Here is a 19,527-nt window from a genome sequence, read left to right as displayed (position 1 = left end):
TAAAACCTCTAGCTAAAGAAAATATTTACATACATTCATGTACTGTTTTCTTTACCCTTTCCCAGAGGTAGGATAATACTAATTCCTTTCCTCCTACTATTTTCTTTGAAATTAGCTATAAATTTTATTGAAATATGGACAGTTTTATGGGGGTAGGGACTTTTATCTTGAAAACTATTCCATTTAAAGAATAGTTTTATAGTATTATAGTCCTATGACCTAGTTTATTCAGCTTTTGAATTTAGAAATTGTCATCATAGTGAATCCATGAAGCCAGTTTTCAAAAGCTAACCAAACCTTTCATTTTATTTCATTTAGTTATTATGAATTTTATCAACAAATACAAGCATTTCAAAATACAAAAAAGGAGGATTATGTAAGATTTTATAAAGGTTTTTCATATACAATTTGCTTTTGAAGAAGTATATTAGATTTAACAAGTTAAGATTTTTGCCTGAATTTTTTTTCTTCTGTGCATTTAAGAAAACTTTTCTTGATATTCTTGGGGCTTGGGAAGTATATCTTACACTATTATTAACCTACCCTTTCCCTAGTAAAATTCCACTTTCTAGAATAGGCTGTGCATTTATGTACAAATATATATAGTCCAGAAAAACAAACCAATAATTTTGAAATGTATGTGTATTTCTGCATGTCTAGTCCATCACCTCTTTATGAAGAAGTGGCAGATTTGTTTCATTATCAGTTTTTTGAAATCACTATCCTTTACTGTTTTGATCAGAGTGCTAAGTTGTTTTTTAAAGTTCCTTCCTTCTTCCTTTCTTTTTTCTTTCCTTCCTTCCTTCTCCATTTCCTTCTCATCTTCCTCCTTTTTCTTTTCATCATTATATTATGTAATTTGTTCTCTTGAATTGTCTCATTGAACTTTGCATAAGTTCCTACAAATTTTGCCAAGTTTCCCCAATGTGTAATATTTAATATTTTTTATGATACAATAGTATTATATTCCTATGTCCCAGACTATTTAGCATTCTTCAATTAATGGAAAGCTATTTTGTTTCCAATATTTCTCTACTACCAAAAATGCTTCAATAAACATGTTTGTACATATGGGTCCTTTTCCTCTGGCCTTGGTCTTCTTGGGATATTTGCCCAATAGTAGTAGTATCACTGTGTCTAAAGGAATATACAACTTAATTACTTTTGACAACCCTTTCATTTTATACATGAAGAAACTGAGACCTAGAGAGTTTGAATAATCTGCCTTATGTGGTGATCAAAACTAGGACCCAGGTCTTTTGACTATTGGCCACTCCATTACCTGATGAAGGGAGATAAGAAAGAACTGATAAGGCAATATAAAGGCAGATAAGGGGGGAAATGGGATGTATGGTATCAGTCATTTAAAAAAAATTAGGATGTCTTAGTAGCAACTCTAAGAAAAAGGGGAAAAAGCTAGGGAACTGGAGTTAAGTGACTTGCCCAGGGTCACACAGCTAGGAAATGTTTGAGGCTAGATTTGAACCCAGGACCTCCCATCCCCAGGCCTGATGCTCTATCCAATAAGCCCCCTAGCTTCTCCTTCCCCCTTAAAAAAAAAAATTTGTCCATTTCTTTATTTACCTTTTGTTTATATTTTTTTAAAAAGAATTGTTTAGCCACCTGTTGTTTATGTTGTTTATGTTGTTCAGTTGTTTCCAACTTTTTAGGACCTTATTTTGGAGTTTTCACAGCAGAGATACTGTAGTGGTTTTCCATTTCCTTCTTTAGCTCATTTTACAGATGAGGAACAGATTTAGACAGGGTCACACAGCTAGGAAGTGCCTAGACCAGATCTGAAATAAAAAAGATTAGACTTCCCATTTCCAAGCCCAGTGCTTTATCCACTATACCACCTAGCTAGCCTCGGGCATTTGTTCAATGGCACAGTTAGTATGGGATTTTTCCCCCCTAACCTTTGCTTTTGCTCAGCAACAAACAAATGTGCCCTTGGGTTTTCCTGTACAACTGTTATTCATCTAGCACTTATTAAGCATCTGCTATGTGCCAGGCATTATGTCAAGCACTGAGCATACAAAGAAAGGCAAAGAAATAAATATGCTCCTCTCAAGGAGCTCAGTCTAATTGTGGATACAGACTTCCAGGTAAACATGATGGCAGTCTAGACACAGGACTCTTCCTCTCCTCAGCATCTACCAATATAGACTACCTCAAAAGACCAAAAAAAACTACGGAGCCGGAGTCAGAGCCAGCATATGCTATAATCAGTGAATGAGTGAGGGGCACCTCTAGGTCCTTGGCAGCTGACTAAGACCACTGAGGTTGTACCCCTGAGAGCAGCTAGACCTGAAACCCCAGCAGGCTGAAGAGCATAGACCATGGGTGCTTGTAGGATGATAGCACAGAGAAGGGCAGCAAACAGCAAAAGCTGTAGAGATTCGAGAGCTGGCCTCAGGCAAAATCCATGCTCCTTCAGTCCATACACAGAAAGGCTGCCCATCTCACTCAGATTTATGACTAAAAAGGGAAGGAAAAACCTCCACAGTGATGGCAAATAGTGCCCAGGAACAACTTCCCACCACCAAGAAAAACAAGAAAAAGGGTTGACCCTGGAAAATTTTTAAGGAGTAAAAACCCAGGCTACAATGGAAATTCAAATAAATGCACCAAAACCTTCCAAAAAATGGAAATTGTCCACAAGCTCTTGAAGAATTTAAATTGGAACTTATCAAAAAGATGGAAGTCTTCTGGCAAGAAAAGTGGGAAATAGTTCAAAGACAAAATAACAGTTTAAAGGACAAGAACTCCCAATTGGAGAAACAGCTGGAAGCCCCGAAAAACAGGATAGACCAAACCAAAAAGGAAAACCAGTCTTCAAAATCCAGAATTAGACAATTGGAAGACAATGATCTTGCAAAACAGCAAGAATTAATAAAGCAAGGTCAAAAGACTGACAAAAATAGAAGAAAACATAAAATATCTCACTGAGAAGATGACAGAGCAGGAAAACAGATCATGGAGAGACAATTTGAGAATCATTGGTCTACCTGAAAAGCCAGAAAAAAAAACAGAAATCTTGACATCATACTACAAGAAACTATCCAAGAAAACTGCCCTGAAGTTCTTGAACAAGGGGGCAAAATAGACATTGAAAGAGTTCATAGAACACCCTCTACACTAAATCCTCAAAAGACAACTCCCAGGAATGTAATTGCCAAATTCAAGAGCTTTCAAGCTAACAAGAAAATACTACAAGAAACCAAAAAGAGACAATTCAGATACCAAGGAACACCACAAGATCTGGCAGCTTCCACACTAAAGGACCTCAAGGCTTGTGATATGATATTCAGAAAGGCAAGAGAATTGGCTCTTCAACCAAGGATCACCTATCCATCAAAACTGACTATATACTGCCAGGGGAAAGTATGGGCATTCAACAGAATAGAAGATTTCCAAGTATTTGTAAAGAAAAGACCAGAACTAAGTGGAAAGTTTGATATCCAAACACAAAGATCGAGAGAAACATGAAAAGGTAAATAAGAAAGAGGGAAAAGGGGGGAAATGTTTTTTTTTTTATTCCAACTTTCTTCTTTAAGAGCTTCAATAAAATCAAATTATTTATATTAATACATGGGGAAAATGTTATTTGTAACTCTCAAAAATTATATTCACTATTATAATAATTAGAAGAATCATTCACAGGAAGAGATTGGGTTAATAAGTGCTATAAGATAATATACAAAAAAAAAGAAAAAGGGGGGAATCGAAGATGGCACCAAGAGATACTTGAAGAAATAAAATAAATAGGATAATCTTTATCACACAAAGATATATATGGGCAGGGGAAGGGAAGAATACTCTTATAAGAAGGAAAGGAAGAGAGTGCTAATAGGTAATACTTAAACCTTACTCTCAGTGAAATCAATTCTGAGAGGGAAAAGCATCTAGATCCATTGGGGTCTTGAATTCTATCTTATCCTACAGGAAAAGTGTGAAGGGGAAACTAAGGATGGTAGGGAGGGAATACAAAAAGGGAAGGAAAGAGAGGGGAGAGGGAACTTAACAGACCCTAAAAAAATAAGGGGACAAAAAGGGAGGAGCCATAAAGGGAAGAATATTAAGGGAGGGGATTAGGGGGATTGATTAAAGGCAAACCACTGGTTTAAAAGGATATAGCAAAAGAAGAAAGGACAGAACTAGGAGAGGATATCAAAATGCTGGGGAATACACAAGTGACAATCATAACTTTGAACATGAATGGGATGAATTCACCCATAAAACAAGAACAAATAGAATGGATTAGAATCCAAAATCCTACCATATGTTGTCTACAAGAAACACACCTGAGGTGTGTAGACACTCACAAGGTTAGAATTAAAGGTTGGAGCAAAACCTATTGGGTCTCAACTGATAGAAAGAAGGCAGGAGTTGCAATCATAATATCTGACAAAGCCAAAGTAAAAATAGATCTGATTAAAAGGGATAGGGAAGGTAACCAAGTCCTGATAAAAGGTAGTATAGACAATGAGGAAATATCAGTAATCAACATGTATGCACCAAATGGTATAGCATCCAAATTTCTAAAGGAGAAATTAGTGGAATTGAAGGAGGAAATAGATAGTAAAACTGTACTAGTGGGAGACCTGAACCTACAAATATCATATTTAGATAAATCAAATTAAAAAAATAAACAAGAAAGAGGTAAGAGGTGTGAATGAAATATTAGAAAAATTAGAGTTAATAGATATATGGAGAAAAATAAATAGGGACAAAAAGGAATACACCTTCTTTTCAGCAGCACATGGTACATTCACAAAGATTGACCATGTACTAGGTCATAAAAACATGTCAAACAAATGCAGAAAAGCAGAAATAATAAATGCAACCTTTTCAGATCATAATGCAATAAAAATAATAATCAGTAAGGGTACATGGAGAGCCAAATAAAAAATTAATTGGAAATTAAATAATATGATTCTCCAAAATCAGTTAGAGAACAAATCATAGAAACAATTAATAATTTAATTGAAAAAAATGACAATGATGAGACATCCTTTCAAAATCTATGGGATTCAGTCAAAGTAGTACTCAGGTGAAAATTTATATCCTTGAGTTCATATATTAACAAATTAGGGAGGACAGCGGTCAATGAATTGAAAATGCAAATGAAAAAACTTGAAAGCAAACAAATTAAAAATTCCCAGAAGAAAACTAAATTAGAGATCCTAAAAATTAAGGGAGAAATTAATAAAATTGAAAGTGAAAGAACTATTGAACTAATAAATAAGACTAGAAGCTGGTATTTTGGAAAAAAAAATAGACAAAGTACTGATCAGTCTAATTTTAGAAAAAAGGAAAGAAGAAAACCAAATTAACAGTATCATAGATGAAAAGGGAGACCTCACCTCCAGTGAAAAGGAAATTAAGGCAATCATTAAAAACTATTTTGCCCAATTATATGACAATAAATATTCCAATCTAGGTAATATGGATGAATATTTAAAAGAAATAATTGTGGATACAACATGCAAACAGAAAGGGGGGGGGGAGAAAGAGAGAGAGAGAGAGAGAGAGAGAGAGAGAGAGAGAGAGAGAGAGAGAGAGAGAGAGAGAGAAAGGGAGGATAAATGGGATAAATTGCCCCTGTATTACATAAGAAGACATTGTAGCTCTTGGCATGTATCTGTTTCCTGAATCAATTCAGTTTTCCAGGTGCTATTGAAGGGTAAATATTCTCCCTTCTACCACTGCTAGAAATAGCCCTAAGATCAGAGTAAATATCATGACATTCCTAAAACCTTAAACTACACATAAAGATTCCCAAGATTGAAGGCCAAAAACATGATAAACAAGCTAGGAAACTGATTGTAGGCAGGAACAATGTGTATAGGCTTACCTTTGTAATTTGCTTTTTCATGTAATTGCTTGTTTATATAATCTAAATGTATCCTTGATTCTATAGCTCCTTCCTTGCCCAGATTACTCACACTATCATCCTTCCTCCAATTGTCTATTTCTCTGTCTCTCTGTCTCTCCTTCCAGTCCTATCGTCTTTTATCTCTTCCCCTTTTGCAGCTAACCTTGAAAAAGACATCTACATTGAGTGTTCCCTAAATGTAAGCCCTCTGCAGTCTGGCTTCCAAGCTCATCATTGAGTTGAAATCACTTTCCTCAAAGTTGTCAATTGCCAGATATAATGGTCTTTTCTCAGTCCTTATCCTTTCTTGATTTTTTCTCTAGTTTTGTGACACTACTCAAGGAGTTCCTGTGAATCATCCTTCCATTCAGATGCAACACCCAGAAATTTCCCAATGACAAAATGTATCTTGAACAGTATATAATATATTCCAAAACTTCTAGGAGTCTATGTCAAGTTTACTCTTCTATAGTTTATATACTACATTCTCTCCCTTTTGGAATGGGATGTATAGGAACTGAAACATTTGTCCTTCTTCATTTCTGTGGTATCTGTCCCATTCTCTGATTTTTTAGAGGTGATTGACATTGGCTCAGTAATAGGTCTTAAATTCATCTTGGCCCACTATGTGTTTTTATCCTGCCTTCTAGGTTATTTTGGGAATCAATTCCTAATTCATTTTTGGTCTGTCTTTTCCAATCTAAACATCATTCTGTTTGACTAAGAAAACAGATAAAGGGGGCATCTGGATGGCTCAGTGGTTTGAGAGCCAGGCCCAGAGACAGGAGGTCCTAGGTTCAAACCTGGCCTCAGACACTTCCTAGCTGTGTGACCCTGGGCAAGTCACTTAATCCCCATTGCCTAGCCCTTACCACTCTTCTGCCTGAGAACCATTGGTTCTCAAGGTAAGGGTTGGAAAAAAAAGAAAAGAAACAGATAAAATAAGAGACATTCAGCTACTATTCCATCTTTCTGTTATCAATTGTTATCCCATCCAGCTGAGCAGTTTTTCTAAACATTCTTGAGTCTTTTCTTTTCCTCAGTATAGCTTAAAAAAAAAAAAACAATCCTCTGTCCTTAGTTTTTTTTTTAAACCCTTGTCCTCTGGCTTTCTATTATGCAACCTAGTTGTCCCCTATCCTTAGCTTTCCTCATCAGCCTTAGTTCATTGTGAACTTTTCTACTTCTGACACATGTTGTAGAACTGTGTAAATCTTGAAATCTCTCAGACTTGTGAATGTTAAAAATTTCCCCATCAGGGAATTCTTAATTGGAACAAATTCCCTACTAAGAAACATTTCCCATTTTGATGTGAGAACTTGCCAGGATCAGAAATGGGAGGACCTCTACTCCACCCGTACTTAAGACTGCTTTAGGGGAGAAAACTCATTGCTAAATAAAGAAAGTACTTGGACCCATGCTTATAATAAGGCAAGGAGTTCTTTGAGCCAGGCCTGTTTTTAGAATTGATACAATGGGATGCTAGGTACCTAAAAGGGTCCGGCAAGTTTTCTCTTGATGAGATTAGTTGACTCAGCTGTGTTTTCTCTCGTTCAGACTTACTGAGGATCTTGGTCGACACAGCAGCATTTTTTCTGATTCAGACTTACTGAGGAGATTTGTCGACTTAGCAGGAATTCAGATGGGCAGTCCTTTGGAAAGCGTCTACAGTGATTGGTAGATGTAGGGACTTAGGGGAGGTGACATGAGAGAAAAACCCCTATATAAGAAAAAGCAGAATCTCTTGAAGGGATATATCCTTTGAATATATCCTTTTGGAGATATATCCTTTTGGAGAAAGCCTTTTGGAGGATCTCTGATGAGGACCGCTTGGGAAGAATCTCTTGAGAGAGGCCTTTTGGAACAGTCTCTGGCTGGAAGGCTCTCTGGTGAAGTCAGCTGAGATGGAGCTAGCCTGGTGTTACTAGAATCCTTGTTTAATCAGACCTTGTGGTGAGTGTTAAAAAACTGACTGATTTCTCTCTTAAGACTCAGGTCTAGGCCATATTGGCTTGAGGCCCTTCATACTTATTCCTTTCTTACTCTCTCTCTCTTTCTTTGATTACTCATTGTATTGTTAATTAAAATCTCTATAAAACCCAGTTGACTTGGGTATTTGAATAATTGGGAATATTTCCCTGGCGACCACCTTATATTTGATTTAAAAACCAAGACACTGTAGTGAAACATTTTCTGTGGTCAAATTTACTCACCCTCTCTTATATCTATCACAATTTATATCTTCCACCATTTTAACTCACTACAGTTTATGGGCTTCACTATTTTAAATCTCACAACTGCTCATGCTTTTGTATTCCTCTGTTTCTTCAGTTAAAGTATTATATGACTTCTGACAAATTGTTAACTTCTTTGGCCTATTAAATGTCTACATATATATATACATACACATAAATATGTATGTGCAGGTCATTGTTCATATATACATATTCTGAGTGGTTTGAACTAGATAATTTATTTACAGGGTCATATTGTTTATATTCATATCATTAATTATATTAATTAATATCACTCATTAATATAATTCATACTGCTTAGTACTTTAATAAATATTTGTTGTTAGATTGAAAGCTAGACAGACTTTAATAGCAACCACCTAGTTCAGTCCATTCATTTTGGAGAGGAGGAAGATAAAGCTTAGTGCAGCTAGATAGTAAAGCACATAGAGTACCGGACATCAAGACTCACCTTCTGGAGTTCAGAGTGACTTTGGGTGAGTCATTTAACCCTGTTGGCCTCAGTTCCTCGTCTGTAAATGTACTGGAGGAGGAAATGGCAGATAATTGAGGTATCTTTGCAGAGAAAACTCCAAATGGATTCACAAGGAGTTGGTTGTGATTGAACAACAACAAGAAGCTAGAGCAAAGACTTGGGAAATTATTTGCAGAAGGTTTGAGTTAAGGATTTGAATTCAAGTTCTTTGACTCTAAACCCAGGTTTCTTCAACTTGGCCTTTTTCCCCAAAATTCAGCAAGAATGTATTAAGGAAAACTTACCTGCCCTCTGTGATATGGAAATCACTTTAAAAGACTGATATATATTAATTTAAGGTCGCCAAGGAATTCAGCTATGTAATTCCTAAATAAAAACTCAAGTCAGCAGTCAACCTTTTATGGAGTTTTTTTATTACTAACAGGAGGAAGAAAGGTATTAGAGAGAGAGAGAGAGAGAGAGAGAGAGAGAGAGAGAGAGAGAGAGAGAGAGAGAGAGGGAGAGAGAGAGAGAGAGAGAGAGAAAGGGGAGAGAAGGGAATAGGGCTTAAATACCCCCTCTGCTTAGGTTGGGCCAAAGGCCCAAGGCCTTGGATAGCCGAGGCAAAGAAAAGAGATCAGTCCCTATCACTCACGTGACCAAAATGGAGAAACAGTCTCAGGGCCTCCACTCCAAGCCACCAGCCTCCAACAACCTCCTTCCTCCACACAGGAAGTCCCCAGACTCCTCAGCTGTCCTCTACCTCACTTCCTGTGTCTCCCCTGTGTCTTTAAGCCGAGTTAGCTGTTAAAAAGGGACGGTGAGAAGGTAGAGTAAAAAGTGCCAATGGTGGCTCTAGCTTAACCCAGGACCACCCAGAGATCTGTCCCCTTTGCACAGGTCTGTTGAAAGTCATATTCTCAAATAATTAAATCTTGAGCTTTGCTGCAGCCCTTCCTAAATCCTATTACCCTGAGTAGGGTGGAGATTGTAGTTTCCAAGACCTGATTCTGTCATTCCAAGTATCTCCATTGTTATTGATCAGGAAATAGTCAAATCCCATCCTCTAAAGAATGGTTTGAACAGGGTTGAGTAGTTTTGAAATTCACACCTCAAATAGCTTACATTCGACAAAAGAGAAACAACAGGTATACAGATAACTAAATATAAAATAGATATAAAGTAATTTGGCAGGGGTGCACTGACAGCTGAGAGGATTCCAAAAAAAAAAAAAAGACCTTATGTAATTGGTGCAACCTTGAACTGAGATTTGAAGAATGTGAAGGGGATTTTAAGAGGCAAAGATGAGTAGGAAAAGTAGATTGTTTTAGGCATCGAGCACAGCCTAAGCAAAAGATAGGAAGCATAAGGTATAATGTCAGGAATGGAGGTGGGCAGATTGGTTATAAGGTAGCACTCTTGAGGGAAGAAATTAGTAATAAAATGAGGTAACATATGGAAAGCCCTTTGCAAACCTTAAAGTAATATATAAATGTCCTTGTTAATATTATTATGGATAACAATAATAATCAACTTGAAAAGATAGATTGGAGCTAGATTATGAAAGGCCTTAAATGTCAAAAAGAAGTGTATTTTATTCTAGAGACAATGGTCAGACCTAGGCTTTAGGAATATCAACTTGACAGCTATTTAAGACAGTGGTGACAAACTTGAAAAGAAATTTTAAAAAAATAGAAATTAGCATTATCTGTGTTGTATTGTATTTTTATTTATATTGTTAAATATTTCCTAATTGCATTTTAATCTGATTCAGACTATACTTGGAAATTTTGCAGGCAGTATGCCCCCACAGCTGCCATTTTGATACCTACAATAGAAGATAGAATAATAGAATAAAGGACTGAAAAGTGAAAAAGGTCTATATTAGAGTGTTAGCTGTAAGAGTGGAAAGAAGGGAGGTCAGAGAGGTTGTGGCAGAAATTAAACAAGACCAGGAAGTGACTGAATCTGGAGTGTGATGGGAAAAAGAATTGCTATTGTTGGTTACCTGTTAAAAACCTAAGATCATATTGGGCAATAGCCTTCCCGATGTTTTTCTTAAAGAACCTTGTATAGTGGGAAGGTCCTGGGTTAAAATCCTGCCTCTGACACTTACTACCTGTGTGACTGAGCAAATAACATCCCTGGACCTCAGTTTCTTCCCCTATAAAATGAGGAGGTTAGACAAATTGATCTCAGAGGTCTCTACCAGCTCCAGACCTATGATCCTATGATTTTATCTTTACTTCCATCTCTGATACATGCCCCTTTAAAATTTGAGTTCATGATGGAATCTAAATGCAGGTTGAATTATACTTTTTAAAATTTTTTCTTTATTATTCTTAGAGGGGTTTTTTGGTCCATGTTTTCCTTTGCAACATGGCTAATATAGAAGTGTTTTGCATGACTACACATATATAATCTATATCAAATTGCTTGATTTCTCAAGGAGCAGGGAGAGGAATAGGGAGAGAAATTATATTGGACAAGATTGTTTAAATGTTAAAAATTTGTGTTAACATATAATTGAGAAAAAATAAAATAATTTAATTTTTAAAGTCCTAACTTCGTGAGTTAGTTCCCTCTGTGACTGTGTCAGCCTCTTTAGAATCCTCCTTTTTTCTCTCTACCCATCACACCCAATTACAACTGTGTAGCCAGTTTCATTCTTAAGAACCTCCCATTTCTCTTAAACTAAATGTTCTTTTAATATTCTATGTTATAGGTCATATCTGCCCATTCTCACTGCTCTGCAATTTGATCTCCTCAAACCAGAAGTGCATGTTCAGCCTTTGACACATTCCCTCCTAATCTGTTGGGAACATTGAGAAATTAGGAACTGCTTTTCAAGTTTTCCATCTATTCCAGGACCTGAATAGCAATACTCATCAATATTTCTTTCCCTTTCTAAAGGATCAATTGATCATCAAGAAAAAGTTGTCTTTAATTGCTCTGACTTTTAGCTGATGCTTTAGGACATGGAACAGCTTATTGTTTCTATTTAGTTTATTTTTCCTACTGTCTTTTACTTTCGATTTACCATCAGCTAGCTCTAAAAACTTTAATCAAATCAGGAGTACCATTTCCAGAAAGGACAGGTCAGTCACTTGCCTTATGACTCTAATCACCATTCCCTCTGATTTCCCTGGCCATCACTTTCTTCTGTATATTCTCTTTCTCTATTAGAATGAATATGTCACTTGAGAGCCAAAAATTGTCTTGCTTGCTTCCATTTATATCCCTATCACTTAGCATACATAGTACCTGGCATGTAGTAAGTACTTAATAGATCTCTTTTCATTCATTCATTCATTCATTCATTCATTCATTCATTCATTCATTGTGGTCCACTAAAATCCCCTTAGCATTTATCACCATACTCAACTTATTCTAAGCTTTAGCCCTCCTGTCCCTACTGGATCTATGCCACTCTTTTGTATTCCTCCTCCTTCACTTGGCCCTAATTCCAGCTCCTCTCAGTGTTTTTACAATCTAAATTGGTTAATGGGTTCTTCTGGCATCTGACCCACTCCATCTTTTTAGATGGCTCCCCCTTTTTCTTCTTTCAGGAATTTTTTTTCTGTTTATATCTCATATATCTAAAGAACTTCCCTTCTTTCTTGGGCCAATTTCCTTTGCAGAATCTTACTTTGGAAACCTACCTCCTCTCAGAATGCTTTGAATCTGCTCTCTCCAAATCCAGGGCATGTATCTGCTTGTATCTAGCAGATGTTTCCTCTGCTTGGTTAATAGAAACAAGCTCTTTATCCAACCAAGGATCATGGAACAGAATGTGTTTTTATTCCAGAAAAAGTGTGTGGTCAATCTTGGTTTAAACAGCTATTATACATCTGTCATCTTTTTATGGCAAGAATTAGAAAATAAGAAAGGATTTGAATCGGCAGGAAAGATATGAAGCTTTCTCCAATTTCTCCCAATTTCTGCCCTTTTACAGTGATTTGATTAATATTTTCATAGTGTACAAGAATTACAAATTCCCAGAATATTAGATAGCTATATTCAAATGTAAAAACAATAAAAATATTCTTGTATAATTTTTTTTAGTGTTTAATTGCCCCTTTGGATTATTTATTCCACTTCTCAACCCCTTGAGGAACATTAGAGGTGGTGGCACAATGGATGGAGTGCTAAGTCCAAAGTCCTGAAGACCTGAGTTAAAATCCTGCCTTAGAAAAGATTTTTATTAGTTGTGCAACCCTGCTCAAGTCGCTAAAAAACAAAACAAAACAAAAAACCCTCTTTGTCTCAGTTTCCCCAGTTGTAAAATGAGGATAATAACAGCACCTACATTGGAGGCTTTTTGAGAGGATCAAATGAGACAATATTTGTAAAATATGCTTATCACAGTGCCTGGCATGTAATAGGTTCTCTTTTCCTTCCCTCCCATGAGCAAGAATAATAGAAAATTCGCTCTGCATATGTTTGTATGTGGCTTTTTTTAGCTCCAATGCAGAAGTTGGCCTACATGCAAATTAAAAAATCAAAGCCTTTTCAAGGTAAGAACATTAATTCAGAACTTTAAAACACACTAGTGGCATCATCTGAAGACCTCCATATTGCTCTACCAATTTTCTCAATGACATCAAGCTCCTGACTCCCTCTCCACCCTCTCCCCCGCCACTATCCTTAGGCACTTTGGTATATCTGTTGAGATCATCGATGATGACCTGGCCATATCATTCCTCAATCCCCTTGATCCCAACAACTTTTCCCACCTTGTTTCAGACTTGTATAGCCATGTCTTTTAAGGACTCACCAGGGCATCTCCTCCAAGATGTAGAATTGTTTTCTCCTGCCTCAACCTTTGATTCTTCTGGGTCTCCCATTCCTTCCTCTTCGACATGTTCCTCCCACATACCAGAAATGTGGCATCTTCCTTCACTGAGTAGGCTAAAGCAATGGACTGTTAGTTATTTCAGCCGCCCCCATCCTCACCCCCTCTGCTTCCCTCCACTAGTCTTTGAGTCACCTCCAGTAGATCTCCTGATTTCACATTGCTCTTACTGCTGTCCCCATTTATTTCTTCTGTTCCCTTTGAACAAAGTATACACCCAGTTTTAGCAAAATTCTACTCCTAAATCCTTTCTTACCAAATCTCAGTGATCCCAATTAGGGTATTGCCTAAAGGAATCATTTGCAATAGTGCTGAAAGTTATAAAGCAACTGAAGACCACCTTAAGGGAAAAGGTGACATTTCGTCACTGCTGCTTATCAGGTAAAGGCAGATTTGGGGAATGAACTTGAGAAGAGAAAATAGTGTGTGAAAACAAAGGCAGCTAGGTGGTACAATGGATGGAGTCCTAGGCCCAGAGTCAAGAAGACTCACCTTCCTGAACTCAAATCTGGTCTCAGACACTTAATAATTATGTGACCCTAAGCAAGACTCTTACCTCTATTTGTCTTAGTTTTCTCATCTGTAAAATGAGCTAAAAGGAAATGGCAGACCACTGCACTATCTCTGCCAAGAATACCCCAAATGGGGTCATGAAGAGTCATACACAACTGAAAAACAACTCAACAACAACAATGTGGAAACAAGTTTATGGCCATTTGGACCATAGTTTAAAATAACTGATTCCTGGACTTTGTTGAAGATAAGAATGTATCTTATTGGAGCAAGTAGGTAGCTCAGTTTGACCTTGGATATGTCCTAGCTGTATGACCCTGGATTAGTCACTTAACCCCAATTAGTTAGGCCTTGTTGCTCTTCTGCCTTGGCACTGATACTATCAATTCTAAAACTGAAGGTAAGGGGTGGGGGAGAGTATATCTTACTGGAGTCTGAAAATATAATGAAGAAGGATTTAAATGCAAAGAAAAGGGAAGAAAAAAAAAGACTCCATTTAATGGCCAAGCTGAAGGGGCACCCTAAAGTCAAAGAATCAAAATCCAAGAAAGGAGACAATTTCAGGAACTTATATAAAAATGCACCCAAAAATGGATAAGCAAAATGAATTAGAAATCCACTTTAATCTACTTTCATTGCACCTGAAACCTGGTTTGCCCAATATTAGGTGCTAAGGGCCTTCTTATTTCTTTCTACCAGGATCTTAGAGCTTTGAGCACCAGTCAAGTATCAACTCTTAGCTCTCCTCCCTCTTGGGTAATTCTGAGATCTCTGTCTCTTTCCTAGGGGTGTAAATTTGTTCTTCCAGGCAGATTATTTAATTCATTGCCTTAATGCATTATTAACTCCTAGATTTATGGTTCATTTATCCATCTTTCCTCAGAACTGTAGTAAGGACTAGGCAATAGGGGTTAAGTGACTTACTCAGGGACACCCAGCTAGGAAGTGTCTGAGTTCAAATTTGAACCCCAAACCTTCCATCTCCAGGGCTGGCTCTCTGTCCACTGAGCCACCTAACTGCAAGAGTATTAAGTTTTTTTTAATTTTTTTTTATTTGGTCAATTTCAAACATTATTCTGTGGTTACAAAAATCATATTCTATTCCTCCCTCCCCTTCCCCCACCCTTCCCATGGCCAACTTGCAATTCCACTGGGTATTACATGTGACCTTGATCAGAACCTATTTCCATGCTGTTGGTGTTTGCACTGGGATGTTCATTTAGGGTCTATATTCCCATTCATATCCCCTCAACCCATGTAATCAAGCAGTTGTTTTTCTTGTGTGTTTCTACTCCCACAGTTCTTTCTCTGGATATGGATAGTGTCCTTTCTCACAATTCCCTCAGAATTGTCCTGGGTCATTGTATGGCTGCTAGTAGAGAAGTCTATTTCATTCGATTATACCACAGTATTCAGTCTCTGTGTATAATGCTCTCCTGGTTCTGCTCCTTTCACTCTGCATCACTGCCTGGAGGTTGCTTCAGTTCCCATGGAATTCTTCCAGTTCATTATTTCTTTGAGCACAATAAGACTATTAATTTTTAAGTGTTTTATCAGACTAGTTATGTAATATCTTGGGGAGTGTGTGAGTCAGACTGAAAGTCCTCTGATGACAAAGTAAAGATAACTAACCAGCTCCAATGTCTACAAACTCACAAAAGTAGTCACTCCAGTCCCTAGATCTTGTTAAGCTGAGACTGGCAGTTCCAATTTGCATCCTTTTAGGCTAAAATGGTAGCTTCCTCTCAGTCAGTAGCATTTCAGCTAACCTTTTTCATTCAGGCTTATTAAAAAAGGGAAATAAATATGGGATATGGTTTCTCTTTTGGCATAACTCTGATTATAGGACTGTCTCTAATGGGATCCAACTTTCTGGGAAACACTAAATAAGTCTGATAAAGCAGGAATATTCTTCTTACCAAACACAGACTTAAAGTACATTCCATTTAATTCCTAGCCCCCTTCCCTCCCAAAGAGCCAAAGCCTTTCTGGGATAAAGCTTGTGTACCCAACCCCCACTTCAGCTTTTCCCAAGGTCTGGGTCATGATATCATAGAGATCAGCCTTTTTTTCACAACCATCTCTGTTCCCAGTGCACTTGGAGCTAGGGATATGCAGGTAGCTCAAAGCTCATCTAAACAGTGTTTCAGGCCTGGAGACAAGAAGTCCTGGGTTCAAAGCTGGCCTCAGATACTTCCTAGCTACATGACCCTGGGCAAGTCACTTAACCCCCATTGCCTAGCACTTACCAGTCTTCTGCCTTGGAGCCAAAATTTAATATTGATTCTAAAACAGAAGGGAAAGGTTTAAAAAAAAAAAGAAAAAGAGGCCATTAAATCAAAATAAGGATCTCTGGGGGCCAAATAGTGACTTACCTTTAAAATGTAATAAATGTTATCTGTGTTTTATTGTACTTTTCTTTATTTTGTTAAATATTTCCCAATTATATTTTAACCCGGTCTAGACCACCCTTAGGAATGTCATGGGCCACAATCTGTTCACAAACTTGGGACCCTCTCCTACATAGCTGCATGAACAAATAAAAGGGAGAATGTGTCCAGGAGCCTCCCAAAGCAGTCTGAGGCTTAATCTTCTTCACTGCACATCTACCCATATCTCTGTCCCTCACTGGAAAAGACCTGATGCTGGAAACAATTGAAGGCAAAAAGAAAAGGGGATGTCAGGGGATGAGATCTATAGATAGGGTCATGGAAGCAACAGGCATGAGCTTGGATAGACTTTGAGAAATAGTAGAAGATAGAAGTGCCTGATATGGTATGATCCATGGAGTCATAAAGAGTCAGACGTGACTGAACAACTCAACAACAACCCTAGAGATACCATATCTATATGATGTGACCATAATAAAAGATGAGAAAGTTTGAGACTTTGCCCACCATGATACTGGTGTTAAGTGGTTGAGATGCCTCGCCAATGTAGATCTTTTGACTTTCATTTTGAATGTGCTTTCTCTTACAGTAACCAGTCACCAAATATTTACTGAATAGCTGCTACAAGTTTGGCAGTCTGCTATGCATTTTAGGAGATGTCTCTCAGAAAGACTGCCCTCGCAGTTTTGGGGAAGACAAAATAACATGGCGATTACCCAACAATAAAGGGCAAAACTGTGTCTGACTATAAATACAGTAATTGCTCAGAGAAAAAAGAGATCACTTTTATTAGAGTAACTTGAGAAATCTTGAAAGAGTGGGACTTTTATTGGAACTTAAAGTGGATAAAATCAGATGACCAGACAGGTATTTTGTATAGGGTTATCCGCATGAGCAAGGGCATGGAAACAGGAATAAATTCAAGAAACATCAAGAAAAGCTGCCTGATTAGAATAAGGATTGTGTGTTATTTATTTGATCCTCACAACTCAGGAGCCTATGACATAACTAAAGCTCCAGACAAGCAAAAAGTCAAGTGTTTACCCCAGGTGACAAAAAGTATATTTTCCATTCATTCTAGCAGCATCTTGATTTGTTCTTCATACTCTATCTGGATTAAAGGCACAGCTATGCCCAATGGCTAGGAAATGGCTGAGTGTAAATGGCTAGTAAGTGACTGAATCTGTACCCACTAGTGGGAGAGTTAAGAAATAAACTCAGATCTCAGGCTTGGAGTGAGTTTTTTTCCAAAATACATTCCATGTGGATAACAGAACCTATAAAACTCTATGTGTGTGTGTGTGTGTGTGTGTGTGTGTGTGTGTGTGTGTGTGTGTGTGTGTGTGTGTTATATGAAAACAATTTAAGAAAAATTTCATTAAGTAAATGGACAGTAAGCAGATTGTCAGATTGTTAGGGGAAGTGAGAAATACACAGTCAGAGGCATCCTTACATGCAGGTAAAGCCGCCTGGTGGGGGGGGAGGGTGATTGCATGTGGATTTGGGAAAGGTCTTGTTGCCCCCCAAATGTAGCTTCTCCTTGCTGTCTGAAATTCTACTGCTATCATTCCTGTACTTTAGACTCCTATCCCCATTAAAGACAAAATGCATCTAGGAACAATATTATTTAGAGTCTTATCACTTGCCATTTATGTTTTACTGTGGATTACATTTTATATTTGTATTTAAATGACAAAAAATGACATTTGATTGTGAATTCTGGTTTTCTCCTAATTCCACATTGTTACCCTTCTACTAACTTGTTTCCCACTGAAGTTTTCCCCATGTAAGCACTACTCTGCTCTGGGAGGTGGTGTCGAAAGATATGCAAGGAACAACTAGGGGGCACAGTAGATAGAGCTTGAGTTTGGCAAACCTGAGTTCAAATCTAGCCTCAGATACTTCCTAGCTGTGTGACCCTAGGCAAGTCACTTAACCTCTGCCTCAGGTAAAATAGCACCTACTTCCCAGGGTTGTTGTATCAAATAAGATAGTTATTGTAAGTGCCATTTAATATTAGCTACTGCTATTATTATTATTATGTACTAAGACAATCCCTGTTCTTAAGGAGCTCCCATTATACTTGGAGGAGGCAACACCTGGGAGGATCCTTTTCAATGTAGATGGTAGATTTCTGTTTCTCCAAATTTGGCTGCTTGCTATTGGCCATCTCCTTCCTCTGGGCCCTTTGCAAAAACTGTCCTCCATGCATGGAAAGGGGGACTTCCTACTACTCAACTCCATTGCTTAGAATCTGTGGCTTCCTCCATCTTTCTCTCTGGAACCCTTTCCTGGTGCACCTAGTTGTTAGAGCTCCTCACATGGATATGCTTATTTTGCCTACATATTATGTCTCTCCAGATATGAGAGAGACTTTAAGCTCTTAGAGAATAGGAACTGTTTTGGGTTTGGTTTTGTATTTTATTTTATTTTATTGCCTTTGCATGCCTAGCACTGTGCCTTCTACATTGTAGGTCCTTTGTAAATGATTGTTAGATTGAATGAGATCAATGGACATTGGAGTTATTTGCATAGAAAATACTTTTTTAATAGGTAACTGACAAACATAATAACCTTTGAGTAAGTGCTATTTCTCTGGAGTAATAATCAGATGATGTTGGGTAAAGATTATTTGGAGTCAAAGGGTAGTCAGGGCTGTTTCCTAAAATCCCCTGCTTTGGCCAACTGAATCCAGAAAGGCACAGAGGAACTGCAGAGCAGGGTAAGTATAAGCCTTAACCCACAGGATCTCGAGAGGGTTCGATAATACTTATGGGTGCCATTGGCAAGCAAGCAAAAATATAATGAGCAAAGAAAAAGAGAGAATGAAAAGAGAGAGAGATGCAGAAGAAAAGAAAGAGAGCAGAGGGCAAGGAAAGACAGCCCGATTTCAGATATGCAGCTTTGATTTTGAGGTCAAACCTGATCAGACCCAGAATGTGAGAGTTAGATGGGACCTGGGGGAATCTTATGGTCCAGTGATTTCCAAACTCTTTGTTTGGGTCTTACCTTTCTTTTATTTCACCAGCATAACTATGGCAAAACCACTACCATCAAATCTTTTAAAATAATTAAGTAAGATGCATGCTACTCACCTTACCAAAAAACAGGAAGCTGAATTTTTCAAATTTTCAGATGAACATCTCTGGGTATTTAATTTTATGCCAAATCTAACAATAGTT

At 37.6% G+C, this 19,527-nt stretch overlaps 1 protein-coding gene across 2 annotated transcripts in view; it reads left to right on the top strand.

Annotated features, from left to right (window-relative positions):
* Positions 1-19,527, top strand: part of FMO5 (flavin containing dimethylaniline monoxygenase 5) — a 63,276-nt gene that overhangs the window by 12,712 nt on the left and 31,037 nt on the right. The window contains exon 1 of one of the 2 annotated variants that reach the window (XM_007485324.3): positions 18,912-19,067. The exons of the other annotated variant lie outside the window; for it this stretch is intronic. The gene's annotated coding sequence lies outside the window, so the exon portion shown is untranslated. Of the gene's footprint in view, positions 1-18,911; positions 19,068-19,527 lie in introns of those variants that run through there. 2 annotated transcript variants of the gene reach the window in all.

Source organism: Monodelphis domestica, chromosome 2, assembly GCF_027887165.1.
Source record: "Monodelphis domestica isolate mMonDom1 chromosome 2, mMonDom1.pri, whole genome shotgun sequence".
Lineage (NCBI taxonomy): Eukaryota > Metazoa > Chordata > Mammalia > Didelphimorphia > Didelphidae > Monodelphis > Monodelphis domestica.
The sequence above is the reverse complement of the archived record's forward strand: the minus strand, read 5'-3'. Positions and strand labels throughout refer to the sequence as shown.